Raw genomic sequence first — 14069 nt, 5'->3', positions numbered from 1 at the left:
GGTTTCTGGCTTTTATTTCCATGCTGCTGTAATAACAACATTTTCTGCCTGTCCATCACTGTCAGACCTTCATCTCGCTCTCTCTCCATCTCCTTCATTCGTTTTCAGCCCCGGACTTTTGCTGCCAGGCGCTGTGCATGAGCAAATGTTCACCTTGCTGCTCTGCTGTAATCCTGAGATTATGTGACAGCTCTGGAGGGGCTGTGGGTTTTTTGGGTTTTTTTTTTGTGGGGTGTTTAGGCAAACTTTCGTCCAATTTGGGTCACTCGCAACATTTCCAGTCAGAGGATAAAATTCAATTAGACAGCCCCGCAGCTTTCTGCATCCACTGGCAGATGGCTTAATACTAGTGGATTCTTCCTCTGTGTCCCTTAATGTTCTAATTGGGTTTCATTGTTTCACACTGTTTGTGCGCATTAAAAAATAGATTTAAGTCACTCTTTATACAACCTGAACTCAGTTCTGTTGGTTCCAAACCAGCTATCTAAACATTTCACATCTAATCTGCAGTAAATTCCTTGAAATTGATGTAAAATCCCACAGTAAACAGCTTTCTGGTCGTGTTTTGCAGTGTGGATCTCATGTTGGCTCAGTGAAGTTGCAGAGACTCTGTAACGTGCAGTAAATGAACTGTGCGCCCTGCTGAGGGCATATTTGTCTCTCCGAGTTAATTCCAGCCCTGCGGAGCTGCTTTTCCCTCTGAAGGACATCCACTCTGTTCAGAGGGACAGCTGCTGGATTTTACTTTGAAAAGTTGACGGGAATTTGATTACTCCGATGAATACTTCCTGTCTGCACGAGATTCTACCAGTCAGACCATTCACCAATCAGACACATCACTGTGGAAATAGTTTGTCTAAGTGGACAGAATCTTTTTATTTCAGGTATATTAATACATGGTCTGGCCACTTTATTATGTACACCTATACCAGGTTGTTGCTCCTTTTATTTCTTCATTTTTTGAGGAAATAAACTCCAAAAGGAGTCTGAAACATTCCTCAGATATTTTCTTCCTTATCCACATGCCGCAGCACACAGTTGCTGAGGATTTGTCAGCTTCACTGTCATTTCATACCCCAGAGGTGGATGGAGGCTACTGGAGTAAATCAGTTGTTGTTTTTTTTACATGGAAGTAGCTAAAAGGAAATCTTTGTATTCGAGGTCATAAAGGACATGATCAGGAATAATACTAAGGTATTGAGACTCAAACTGTGCCAGGAAACAAACCCAAGCATCTTTATGTTGCCTCCACCAGCCTGAAGCGTTGATACAAGGTGACATGTTTTTGTGTTGCTCATGTCAACTTTTGACCGCACCGCCTAAATGTTGCAGCTGAACTCAAGACTCATTAGAATCTGCAGTTTATTTTCTCCAACCTTTTACTTTGGTGAGTCTTTGTGCATCATTTCCTGTTCTTGGTTTTCTTGGTTAGTCCATCCACTAACAGGTGGTTACTGCAGCTCCAGTAATGGAGCCAGTTTGTCCTTTCTGCTTTGACTTTTGGCATCAACAAAGTATTTTTATCCACACAACTAGGGCTCCAACTAACAATTACTTTAGTAATCGATTAATCTATCAATTTGTCTGACGATTAATCAGAATTCTGCAGATTTTTTTGGCCTCTTCTTTACAAATACCTCAATTCAATATTTAAATAAGAAAATTAACATTTTCTTGCCTAAAATGCAACACCGTAGCATTTCTTTAGTGAACGCTCGATCATTTTCAGCAAAGGATGAATCTGCAGCTGATGTTCAAACATCAACTTTCTGCTCAGTTTAGCATCAGTCCAGTGTTAAGCTGATCTGGTGACTCCGTTTTTGGTTAACTGACTAATAATTAGGTTACAAAAGGTTATCAGTAAGAAATATAATTGCCACCTGTAGAGTTCTGCGCAGAACATATTTACAGACTGAGGGTTTTTTAATCTTTAATGACAAATGTATATATTTGTTGTATGTTGTTCTTTCAGTAAATTACCTTTTTAAAAGTCTGTAGTCTTCAGTTAACAATTAAGTGAATACTAAATTACTTGACAATTATTTCAATAATCTGATTAATTGTTTCAGTCCTACAGACTAAGGCGTCTTACTGGATATTTCTCAGTAAACCTCAGAATAGATTTGAAGTTTTCCATCTGCCAATAACAACAATGCAACGTTGAAAGTCACGACTTTCTTCTCCATTCCAAAACTCACATCTGCTTTGCAAATAGCAGTTTATAGAGAAAGACCATGCAGAAAGACTCCAGGCTGGGATCTGAACCCACAACCAGCTGCTCCGCTGTTCAGCCACATAACTGTACATGTGTACCTAATGAAGTGGCCGGTTAGCTTATACACAGATCAATCAACTGAAAAGTTATAAAGGAACAAAAACACCAGAAAGCACAAAGCAAAACATCACTAATTTCATTTTGTGATGTTGTCATTTTTAATATTGTGTGGATTAAGATTAGGAGAATAAATATAAACCCGTTTTCTTTTCTACAGACGGTGTATTGGTGATAAAAAGCTTTGTGGATAAAATTTGAGACAAAGTGTTTTCACAAAAGCAAAATGCGAGTTTTTCCAGCAAGAATCATAATTTCCACTCAGAACTGCTTCACTCTGTATGGCAGCTCCTCCAAACGTTAGAGGTTAACTCACTGAATCTCCCTGATGACTCAGGAATGATGCAGTGAGAGTTAAACTTTAATTTGGTCCTAAAAAATGACAGGAAGCCATAAAAAGTCCTGGTGGCATTACACGGCATGCTGTTGTGTAGCTCAGCTCGTTAAAACTGGAGGTGTGGTTTGAGTCGCAGCATCTGTTACAGGCCCCTTTATGCTAGTTGAGCTAAATGTTTTCTACATTCACACAACTATTAAACATCTGAAAGTCTCTATTTTAGAGATTTCACTTCTAGTCTTGATGTCTGTTTTAGACATTCAGTGGATTCCTACCTGTTCCCTGTTCCATTTTTTGTGAGTAAATCTTAAATATTTGAAAGAAAATGCAGTTTGGGAAGCTGGAATATGAAGGCGAATTGCTACTTGCTATTGTCTTGTTCAGGTGTTCCTGGATTTCAGTTATTTGTGAGCAGATGTTATCCTTTATCTGCGTGAATACCGAAAGACAGAAATTAGTTTTAATTTTAACCATGAACCACGTATCTATAGCATCTAAAGTCTGAAGAGTGACATCACATTTTTTCCTACGTTTACGTCATTGGTCACAATTCTGCGCCAGTCAGACATGATAAATCTGGATGTTAAAAATGGTTGAAAATTATAAATAGGAACTGATGAAAGACGTCTGCGTCAGTGAAGCATCACATTGTAATCGCAGCTCTCTCGGCTCTGACGCCACATCCAATCAGACTTCAGAAGCTGCAGTCAATGCTAAAGTAAAGGCCGTTGCTATCGGTAGTGCTTTTCTTTCTCACTATCTTCCTCCGTCTGGTTATGAACTTGTGGCGATAATCTGGGCTGGATAAATTTAAAATCGATCCGTAGACGTCTCCATCCATTATTACTTCTGTAAACAATGCGTTGCTGTGTGACGTCTACTTTCTTCTTCTGCGCATGTGGGCCGTTTTGGAGTCATAAACCGTTCACACAGAAGACTGATTGTGGCACATTTAATTAGTAACATATGAAAAACTGGAATTGAGCATCAAGGTCTGAGCTGCGTGATCATAACCTAACAGACAGTGGAGATTGGGAACATCCCATTAGATGCTCTGGCCCAGTCGCCATGACAGTTTATCTCTGATCAAATTTACTCAGATTATTTCACAGTTTTCCTTCCTACTCACCTTCTAACAGGTGAAGTGATTAAGATATGATCATTGTTAACTTCACCCATCAGTGATCAAAATGTTAAGCCTCATCTTTGCAAACCAGCCATTATTCACCCAAATCCAGGAGTACTAACCAAGACTAAAGTGTAATTAGGAATCCACAAATGGGTGGAAACATTTTATCTGGAGTGTGGAAAATTCCTGGAGATGAAAGCGACGCTTCACTGCATTTTGTTCCTATTTATAGCGTTACTGTGTCAGTGTAAGAGCGATCAACCTCGCTGGGAGAAACCTCCTGAGTGACATCAGAGATGAAAGCGGGAGGCAGGTCAGTGTTTACTCAGCTTGACTGCTGCCACTTGTGTCGGCCAGGCCTTGCCACTTCACTTTATATGAATTACTAGCCAGAGCCGAACTCAGAGCAAGATCTCAGGTTGTTTTGTCAAGACGCATCGTCCAGACTCGCTCTGCTCCGTGATAAAAATGACGACGACTCGTGAGTCACACGTCCGCCGCGTTCCGGTCAGCGTCGCTGCAAGGCTGACCTGGAAGCCAGGTTCAATCCCGCACGCTTGATTAAACTCTGCCGCGGCGCTGCTGGTGGTCAGGCGGGTTCTGGTCCGCAGCCCGGGCCTTGATAGGAGACTCTGGCCTTTGACAGAGGGATTTAGAAATGCTGTGGCTCCAGCTGAAGAACGCTCAGGCCCATGTTGGGTTCATTTGGGTTCTAGAAGCGCAGACATTTAAATGTCAGTGGTAAGTGGGAACGTTGTCGGTTCTCTGAGATAATAGCAGAGCGACCGACAGCGTTTAAATGTGCAATGTTAATGGGGGAGAGCAGAATAACAGAATGCATTTTTGTGTATTGGAATATAATTATGATTTTCTCCTGCTGCAAAGATGTAATTCCAGCTTTTATTGTAGCGAGCAAAAATGATGCTAATTATCCGGAGAGGTGAAACGGAGGAGTGGCTGGTGATATAAAGAGGATGACACATTCTTCATGAAAGGTCAAATTCCTTTGAGATTTTAGTTTTAATATGAGAATTGACTATTTAACAAACTGTTCTCATTCATGGAAGGCTTGGTAATGATGCAGATATTGATAGCTGTGAAATACTTTTCTTCTTTGCTTGTTTTAATTGATTCACAGCTTCCGCACTGCAAGAACACACAATCTTACCAAGTATTTTTGGTCTAGTTTCTAGTGTAAATACTTGAAATAAGACAAAACTAACTTGCAAGTAACTTTTCAGCAAAATAAAGGTGCTAATACTGGAAAAATGTCTTGTTATAAGTGTCATAATCTGCCAATAGAACTAGAACCTTTTCATCAATATAAGGAATTATTGACCTCAATCACAATCCTACTTTGTTAAAACGTTACATGTAACGTAGTTTTGTCTTATTTCAAGTGTACTAAGACATTTGCACTAGAAATTAGCCCAAAACTACTTAGTAAGATTTTGTGTTTTTGCAGTGTAGGAACTTTTAATTAAGAATAGGATAGAAATACTTTTATTGTCCCACATTGGAGACATTAAACATCAGCAAGGCAGACAATCAAAGCGTAGATTCACGCACATCGGTATAAGAATAATATATAATAATATAATAATAATAATATATAAAACATCTGGTCCAAAGGAATGTCCAGCTGTGTAGGATCAAAATGCCAAATGTACAAAATGTGTGTGTATATTTATCTATAAAGAACATCAGACTATTTACAATAAGTGATAAAAAAAACCCCATCACCAACAGAAATGTTATTTAAAATGACTAAAAACAGCTGAAGTTCCAGCATGAATATAAAAACTTTATGAGTTTGTTGGGAGCAGTGATGGTTATAAAGTTTGTTTAGAGTCTATAACAAATAATAGACTAATAATAATAGACTTTGTTTCCTGGAGCATAAACTGATGTGACACAGAAGGCCATTTGTTTTAGCCGGTGGCCAAGAAGCTGGACGGAGACCAAGTTTATGTTGCCACGGCGATGAACGATGAGAACAAGAGTAGCACTATTTCAACATATTTTACTCAAGAAAGTTCTCAAGTAAGAAAAAATTCTTGGACAAATTTGTCAAAAGTACTGCGTAACTGCTCAAAACCTCAATCATTTAATATTTAATGTAAAGTTGTGTAGAAGTTTTGGTATTTTAAAGATCAAAATGAAAAGAATTTACATTAAAAGTACTATTTTCCCCAAATTATTATTTTTTTCAATATAAAATTTATAAAACTTTTACAAAAACTGCAGGTGTGTGTCTGTGTCTAGTTAATTTTTGGTTAAAACATGTTTGTTTTTCATCCAGTGAAGTTATTCACACTGGGTAGAGAATCCAGAAATTTTACTCAAGCAAGTGTAACTTAGTGAATGTAACTAGTTACTGCCCAACTCTGGGTAAAAACTCACTGTTGGGGGTCACCAAGTTACCATGACAACCATTAGACGCTAAAAATACTATAAAAAAATATTTTATTTTCCTTCTATTACAAACATAAAAATGTGGGATTTTCTGCAACAAACATTTTTGAAACATTGGGAATAAATCAAAGGATGGACATTTGGTCAGGCACCTCATGCCCACTGTGAAGTACGGAGGAGGATGTGTGGTGCTGTGGGCCTGTTGTTAAAATGCATGGCATCATGAATCCTTTAAAAAAAAACGAGGCATTTAAAAAAAAAACCTGGTGGATTTTGATATAAAACTGAAAACAGATCTTCTTTGGGTTTCGATGCATTTCTGCTCCAACGCAGAAAAATCAAATGTACTTTGATTCTTTAGACGCCTGGTAATAAGATGTTCATTTGATTCAGCAAATATGCATTGACAAGTTGGGTCAAAGTAGCTCTCCATGACTGGAGTTGGAAACCCCTGCTCTATACAGATTGTGCAATAATAAATGGTCAGACATCCCTCTCTCTGTGTGTTGTTTTACTGGCAAAATGAGGATGGCAGTAATTACATCACCTGATATTCTGTAAAAAAAAACAAAAAAAAAACATAAAACTCCTCCCACCTATCCCTTAATGTTTGATTTTTGTTTCCTCTACTGACTAAAGGTTGGATTTTCCTCCATTTTTTAGAGTGATATTAAGCCACTGCTATAAAAATTTAATCAATTTAATTTTGTTTTTGCACATTTAAGGGGTGACAGTGAATGTGGTCATCAGTTTTTGGTCTTAACTCTGTGGAGGAACCATTAATGTAATTTATCATTTAAAGTTAGAACAGAAGGAGCCCTGAGGAAATTAATTCAACAAATTGAAGTGCAGACATATTACTTTCAGTCTAACATGATGCACATTCATAATCTCAAACAAAAGAAGAAGAACTGCATTATTTAGAGCAAGGCATTCATTTTACAGTAAGTAATTTAATAGTTCAATTAATTAATTTGGGAAAAGTACTGGAATGACAAAACAATCCCCATGAACTATTGTAAGCATTTATAGACATGAAATATTTATTACCACATGATATATTATGTACTAAAAGCACATCTGCAGGAACAGCATCATTTCTTCTGACTCATTTTCTCTCTGCTGATGTTACGTTGGATTTTTACGGCCTCAGCGCCCCTCCCCCTCCTGTTGCTCGACCTGTCAGGTCTCTGATTTGAATGGACTACATTTCCATCCTCTGGCTCAGTGGTGCAACACACACAACATTAGGCTGCGTAATTTAATCGCTCAGCCATTAATCTAACGATATGATCGGATAATGTGCACTATTAGCCTCTGTTTTGTTTGCCAGGGATGTGTAGTTTGTTTGCTGGTTTATTAGGCTCGCAGCAGCTGCTTGGACCATTATTTATTAATCAAAGATGTATTCAGCAACAACATTGGATAACAGCTTGGTGCGGCAGCAGCACAGCGGTCAGGGGACAAACATTAATGCATGTAAGGACAATAAAACAATTCTTAGTGCCGTATTTAAATTACATAAACACCACAACACGTTTCTGTTGCTGCTTTGATGGGAGTCCAAAATGTTCTGCTAGACGGCTGTGTTTACTTTTTACTTCAGAAAACCCAGCGGACCAGAACCAGCAGATGACATGGCAACCAAACCATCACTGACTGTTTCCTGTGGAAACAGACTCCACTCTTCCACCAGACCGACTTCCAAATGAAATGCAAACTTTACTGTAATCCAAAGGGAGAAACTTGGACCATTGTTTGTTTTTTGACCCATGTTAGAAACTGGTAACTTGATGTATACATCATAGATGTATACATCATTATAGAGGTATACATCATACCTCTGTAATGATGTATACATCTATGATGTATACATCATTACAGAGGTATGATGATGTATGCATCATTATAGAGGTATACATCATACCTCTTTAATGATGTATACATCATAGATGTATACATCATCATGCCTCTATAATGATGTATACATCATAGATGTATACATCATCATACCTCTATAATGATGTATACATCATCATACCTCTATGATGATGTAGTTCAGCCATTGTAGATAGAGAAAAAGAGTAAATTTCCTAATTTCAGGAGTTTTCAACAAAATCTCGGAAATATTTGTTTGGCAATTTGAAAGTCTATTAGAAAACACTTGGACATTTTGAGATTAATCTCAGAAGTCTTCTAAAAAAATTTTTTTTAAAGTTCTGAGTTTGAAAAGTCAAAACCAAGTCTACTGGAATATCAGGTGTGAAAACACCTTAGACTTCCCTGGACTCCTCCTTCCACTAAACTTTCATTGGATATTAAAGACTCTTTGTGTCTTTCCCTGCAGGTGGATGGTGTCAAGTACTTTCTGCTGGTCATCTGTCCTGCAGGTCATATCAGAACATTTCAACTATAAAAAACAGAAATAAGCCATAATCATCCAAATGAACTCGAATAAACAGTTTAGATATATTACTCTATTTAGTGAACTTATGCAATTGAATTACTGAAATAAACTTTTTGATTATGTTCAATTTTTGAGATAGATATGTACAAGAATCAACTGATGATTTATTCATGTGTAGGTAATTAATTCTTCTTATGCTAATTTGAAATATGTTTTAGCCTCATATTCTAGTTATTTGGAAGAGTAGAGTTTGTGCAAACAGCTACAGCACACGTCCGCTTTGCTCTGCGTGGTTGAAAATGTGTCTGATGCTAATTTTCTAAGTGTTTGTTTCCCAGAGATCATTATTTAGAGTTGAAGTGTTAATAGAAGAGTTGTTTTCCCGCTCATAGCTCAGGTTTATTTTATTTTTTTAATCTATGAAGTGGGTGTTTAAACGTGTCAGCAGTGTGAATGAACTTGACGATGTCGGCTTATGTAAACTCTGTGTGCTAACAGAGCGAAGGTTTGTACTCCACAGCGGCTAGCGCCTCGTATTGGGAACATGACTCCTCAGAAACAACTTTGTCTTTGTAACAGTTTGGAAATTCATCCACAGCATTCCCCAGACTCCACTGTGTCTCTAAGTCACATTTTTTTTCTGTTTGTTTCCTCTCTTTCAGCGTGTCCTTGCAAGCACTGAATTTAGAGCAGCGAAGCAAAAAAAAAAAAAAAGTCTTTGCAGAACTGTAGGCCAGAGATAAATCTCTGACCTTTTATCAGATGGCTTATATACAGGAATATAAATAAAAGAGTGTTTGAACATGAAGAATGGGTGAAAAGGATAATCTTCAACCTCATCTTAATAAGATTTCACTGCACAACGGTACAGTAAGAAGGAAAATACCTGCGTTTACATTTAAATCTGTTTTCATGACACCAGCTGGATATTATTCTGAGAAGTGGAAATTAGTTAAACATTTAGTGGAGATAAGGTTTGTGTCAAAGCGGGGAGATGTCATATGGATGGAATGACGGTTGTGGAAAAAAAGAAAAGTAATTTGCAAAGGTGGTAAAGCATATTGCTCTGCATTTATGCAAATATTTGTTGTGCTTCATTTTCTTTTCCTCACTGCCAACAAACAACACTTGGAGACTGGAGCCACTGGTCTGTGCAGGAAGTGTGAATTGGTTGCAGTTCAAAGTGAAATTGCCTGATTTAAAGGCTGTCTGCTTCAGCTGTCAGCTCTCAAAGAGCAAACGCAAACAAGTAAACAGGAGAGAAAAAATCTGCATAATTAATAACCGTATTAGTCACATTTCTGTCACCTCCCCAAACTGCATAAACAACCAATGGGTGTAATTTCTCACAGTCTCAAATAAATGAAAGAAAGGGCCAATCATCTGTTTATTTATAATTCTTTTCTCTGTTTGATACTTATATGCTTAATAAAAAATGCATATCTGCCTGTATTTTGAGCTAAATAGTTTTCATCTCCATCTGCTGAGAAAAATGTGAAGACTGGTGAAGTATGGAGAAAAAATGTGTTGGTTAGGACACCCACACTTGACCTATTTTTTCCATAATTACTTCAGTTTAGAATAATAATTAAATGTCCTTGCTTTGCAGAAATATTCTAAGGTTCAAGGTAAATAATTTCTCTCAGGCTCAGGGCTGTTTGGAGGATTGGAAAAGTACTAAAAGATGAATGTAGATGAATGAAGCTACTACACAAACAACGTTTAGGAGTCCTCCAACCTTATCGGTACCCGGAAAAATGTGAAAAAATAATCTTTAGTTGAACATAATTTGTAAATGTTTTGATTTATTTTGTGGGGGAGTCCAGTTCACAGAAACAATTATTTACCAAATCTGTGTGGCCACATTATCAGCTCCCATGAAAATTCCTGCAAAGTAAATAGAACTGAAGTATATTTTTGTTCATTTATGCCTCACTTTAGTTTATCAGATTGTATAGAAATTATTAATCAGTAATCTGCTATTCCTTGTGTTTTGCCATCTATAGGTAACTCTTAAGAAATTTGAATATTTTCGTAAAGTTAATTTGGATTCAATAAGTCAAACACATTTAAACACTCAGGCTGATATTTTACAGTACATGACAAAACATTATATTTGACTAATACCGTCATCAAAATCATCAAGTAAATATTCATCAGATATGTTGATCAATGCTCTACAAACAAAAGGCAGCTCTAACCAGGTGGCTTCTAGCCTTGATTTAGGAACTCAGGGTTTCAGCAGTTTTGCAGTTTTCTGGAAGTTTGTTCCAGTAGTAGTATTAGTATCAGATCAGTACATATTTACCAGCGGTGGGCCGTCAGGGCCTGCAAGGCCTTCTCTGCTGGCCTAAAAATATCTGAATCACAGACTAATGTTAATTATATTTTGTCCATGAATACGTATTAAATAATTCCAAATGGTCTGTCCGCTTCCTTTCATTGCTAGCCCCCTGGCTGCGCTGCTTCCAGACGTGTATTTTCATATTTAAGCATTTAGCCAATCACATTTCAGCCGCTATTTGTTGCCAGGGTCAAAGAAATCTGCCTGGAGGCCTTCACAATCAGTTCCGCGGGCCCTGTAGCATAAAATAAATGCCTATCAAACTGTTGCTTCAACCAATCAGATTGTGAGTTGGCGACACCAAGGCCCTCTAGCAGGCGTACGGAAACGTCAGCGTATTCACACGCTCTGATTGGATAGTGAAAGCGTGTACTAGCCAGAGCTAGCAAACTGCATCTGTAGCGAGCTGCGCAAGCAAAGATGTTGTTGTGTTGATTTAATAGCTGGTTTGTCAACCCACAATGGGTGAAGGAGGAGAAGAAATGGATTTGGTTGGAGATTTACTGTCAAAGCCATTTTCAAGACGGACTTTTCAAGAAAAGCTGGACATTGTTAAGCTAGGTCAGGCAACTCCGGAGCTAGCAAGCCTGTCACAACCGGGAAAAGGATTTAATAATGTCCACTTTCAGTCTACTAACTAAAACTTGTGGCAGAAATAGGACCGGGCAGGCTCGACTTTCAGCATCAGCTTCGATGGCGATAGAAAAGGACTTCTTCATGGAACTGAAACGCACAGATAATCTGCACAACAGAGTAATTGAAATCTTGAGGAAAGAAAGGAGGATGGATTTTGTGTACAAATAATCAGGATTTTTGGTGAGTAAAATGTTGCTATATTCCTAAATAATATTGCAATTTTATCAGGTTATTTTTATGTTTTTTTTATGTGTCGCAGCTGTACCTGCAGTAGAAGTTTTATAGCCATAAAATAGTTATTGAGGGTTGGATGAGCACTACTGAAGGCCCAGCTGTGAAATGCACGGCCCACCACTGATATTTACAAATTCTTTCTCTAATCAAAAACATACCTGGAGTGTTGTTTCGATTTTTTCATGCATGTTTGATAAATTATTTAATCTCCATGGCAGCCATTCAGCTGTTCAAAATGCGTGGGCGGACTTAGCTCCTCCCACTCATTTCCTGGAGACTAGCCAGCAGCAATTAGCAAACACCTGTTAGAGCTAAGCATCAGCTGAGCTCATTTTAGGAGCTACTTTTCAGGGAAATGCTGGTAAAAAAAAAGACCACAACTTCCTGTGAAGTAATGACTTCCTGAAGGTTTCAGAAAGAGCAGGAATTTCTTAAAGAGACAGAGGTCAAATTTCTTTTAAAGCATTCTTATAACAGCTGATGATAACATGGTTACTTGATTGTGGTATAAATTGTGCCTGGAAAGCACATAATACTTCCCCTTTAGAAAGTAAGAGTTTTGAACTCTGTGGAACAGGCATGGCAGCAGTTATGGGTGCACAGAATTAGCGTCCAGAGAAAAATATTCTGGATCTGAAATCTCTTCCTTGTAACCAGCACACATTTCGGATCAACAAGTCATTTTTATCGAGTGCTCAGCTTATTTGCCAAGTGTGCTCTTTCATATTTTATGTCCAATTTGGATTTTTAAAGCGCATTATCCCGACTCGGTACTCAGCCAGCCATGACACTAACATTCACTCGGGGGACATTTTGACATGAATCTGTGACACAACAAGCTGCTGTAAACAGTCTGCTTCATCGTTAGACACAGGCAGTGAGGAAACCAGTTACCTATAAGCAGCATCGTGTTGCCCAGGCCAGTTTGCTTCATGTTGCCAAACACCCCGAGGGCCACACAGAGCGCGGCGGCCATGGCGGCGGCATTAGAGTGACAGCTCATAACAGCTGTTAGGGTGGAGAGGTGAGGCCGAGAAAAGACAAATGAGGTCCTTTTACTAATGAGGCCGGGGCTCATCGCTCCCCGTCTCTGTCAGCTGCAGCAGCGTTATCGGTATGCACCTCGCTCTGCTTCCTCCTCGTTTGTCGCCGCCGCCTGCAAGGATTCCACCTCAAACGCGGCAATTCAGAAGCAGAAACGCTCCTCAAACACCGCCGGTGTGATAGCGGTGCCATCGTTTGTCCCACAGAATGAAGCTGAATTCATGAATATCAAAAGGCGTCACCTAAAACATGCGGAGGGAATCTGGTTTGCTTTCACTCAAACTGAATCCGTGGTCCATCTGGTTTGCTTGGTTTCTTTTCACATAGCTAAACCTGCCTTGAAAGGTATTCACACCTCTAGGAAAATCACATTTTATGTTGAGATAAAGATAAAACTTAAACATATTTTATAGGATTTCCTGTGTTGAGCACTAAGAGGCGTGTAATGATGAGCTGGAGGAAAAGTGATTCCTGATTTTGAACAAATAGAAATCCTTTGAGTAATTACTTTGCAGAAGCATCTTTCTCTGAAACTACAGCTGCGAGTCTTTGGGGATTTCTCCAGCAGTTTTCACATGCAGATTGAAATTCCTGCCCATTCTTCTTGTTCAGACAGATTAAATAGAGAGCGTCTGCAAGCTGGGATTTCAGATCATATATTCTAAATTAGATTTAGGTTTTTGACTGGGCCACTTTTAACGCATGAATATGCTTTGATATAAACCAGCCCATTGTCATTCTGGTGGGATATTTTGGGTCATTGTTCTGGTGGAAGGTGAATATTCTCCCAAGTCTCAATTATTAGGTTTTCTTACAGCATCAGCCTTTTTTTGCTAAACTGCCATGTTGCACCACAGGATAGAGAGGCCACAAAAACTCAGCTTGGGATTTATTTGACCAGATAATCTCCTTCTAGATGTTTGTAGCTTAAAGCAAACTTCAATCCTGACTTATTTCTTTCACTTAACTTTTGCTTTCTTCTTGCCGCTCTTCCACAAAGGTCAAATTTGTGAAGTTAACCCCTAATAGATTCTTCTACTGAGGTGTTGGTCTCTGCAGCTCCTCCAGAGTTACCATGGGTACCATTGCTGAGTTTGTTAGCAAATTACTTCTATTTTTTGATAAGACATTTCATAGATGATAGATCGAGCATACCAGTATCCAATATTGATATCGGAAATTGCTCTGATA

The 14069-nt window shown here is 38.5% G+C and overlaps 1 protein-coding gene across 1 annotated transcript in view; it reads left to right on the top strand.

Annotated features, from left to right (window-relative positions):
- vwc2 (von Willebrand factor C domain containing 2) overlaps positions 1-14069 on the top strand; it is a 51163-nt gene that overhangs the window by 587 nt on the left and 36507 nt on the right. The window lies entirely within an intron of this gene.

Source organism: Xiphophorus hellerii, chromosome 22 (genome assembly GCF_003331165.1).
Source record: "Xiphophorus hellerii strain 12219 chromosome 22, Xiphophorus_hellerii-4.1, whole genome shotgun sequence".
Classification (NCBI taxonomy): Eukaryota; Metazoa; Chordata; class Actinopteri; order Cyprinodontiformes; family Poeciliidae; genus Xiphophorus; species Xiphophorus hellerii.
The sequence above is the reverse complement of the archived record's forward strand: the minus strand, read 5'-3'. Positions and strand labels throughout refer to the sequence as shown.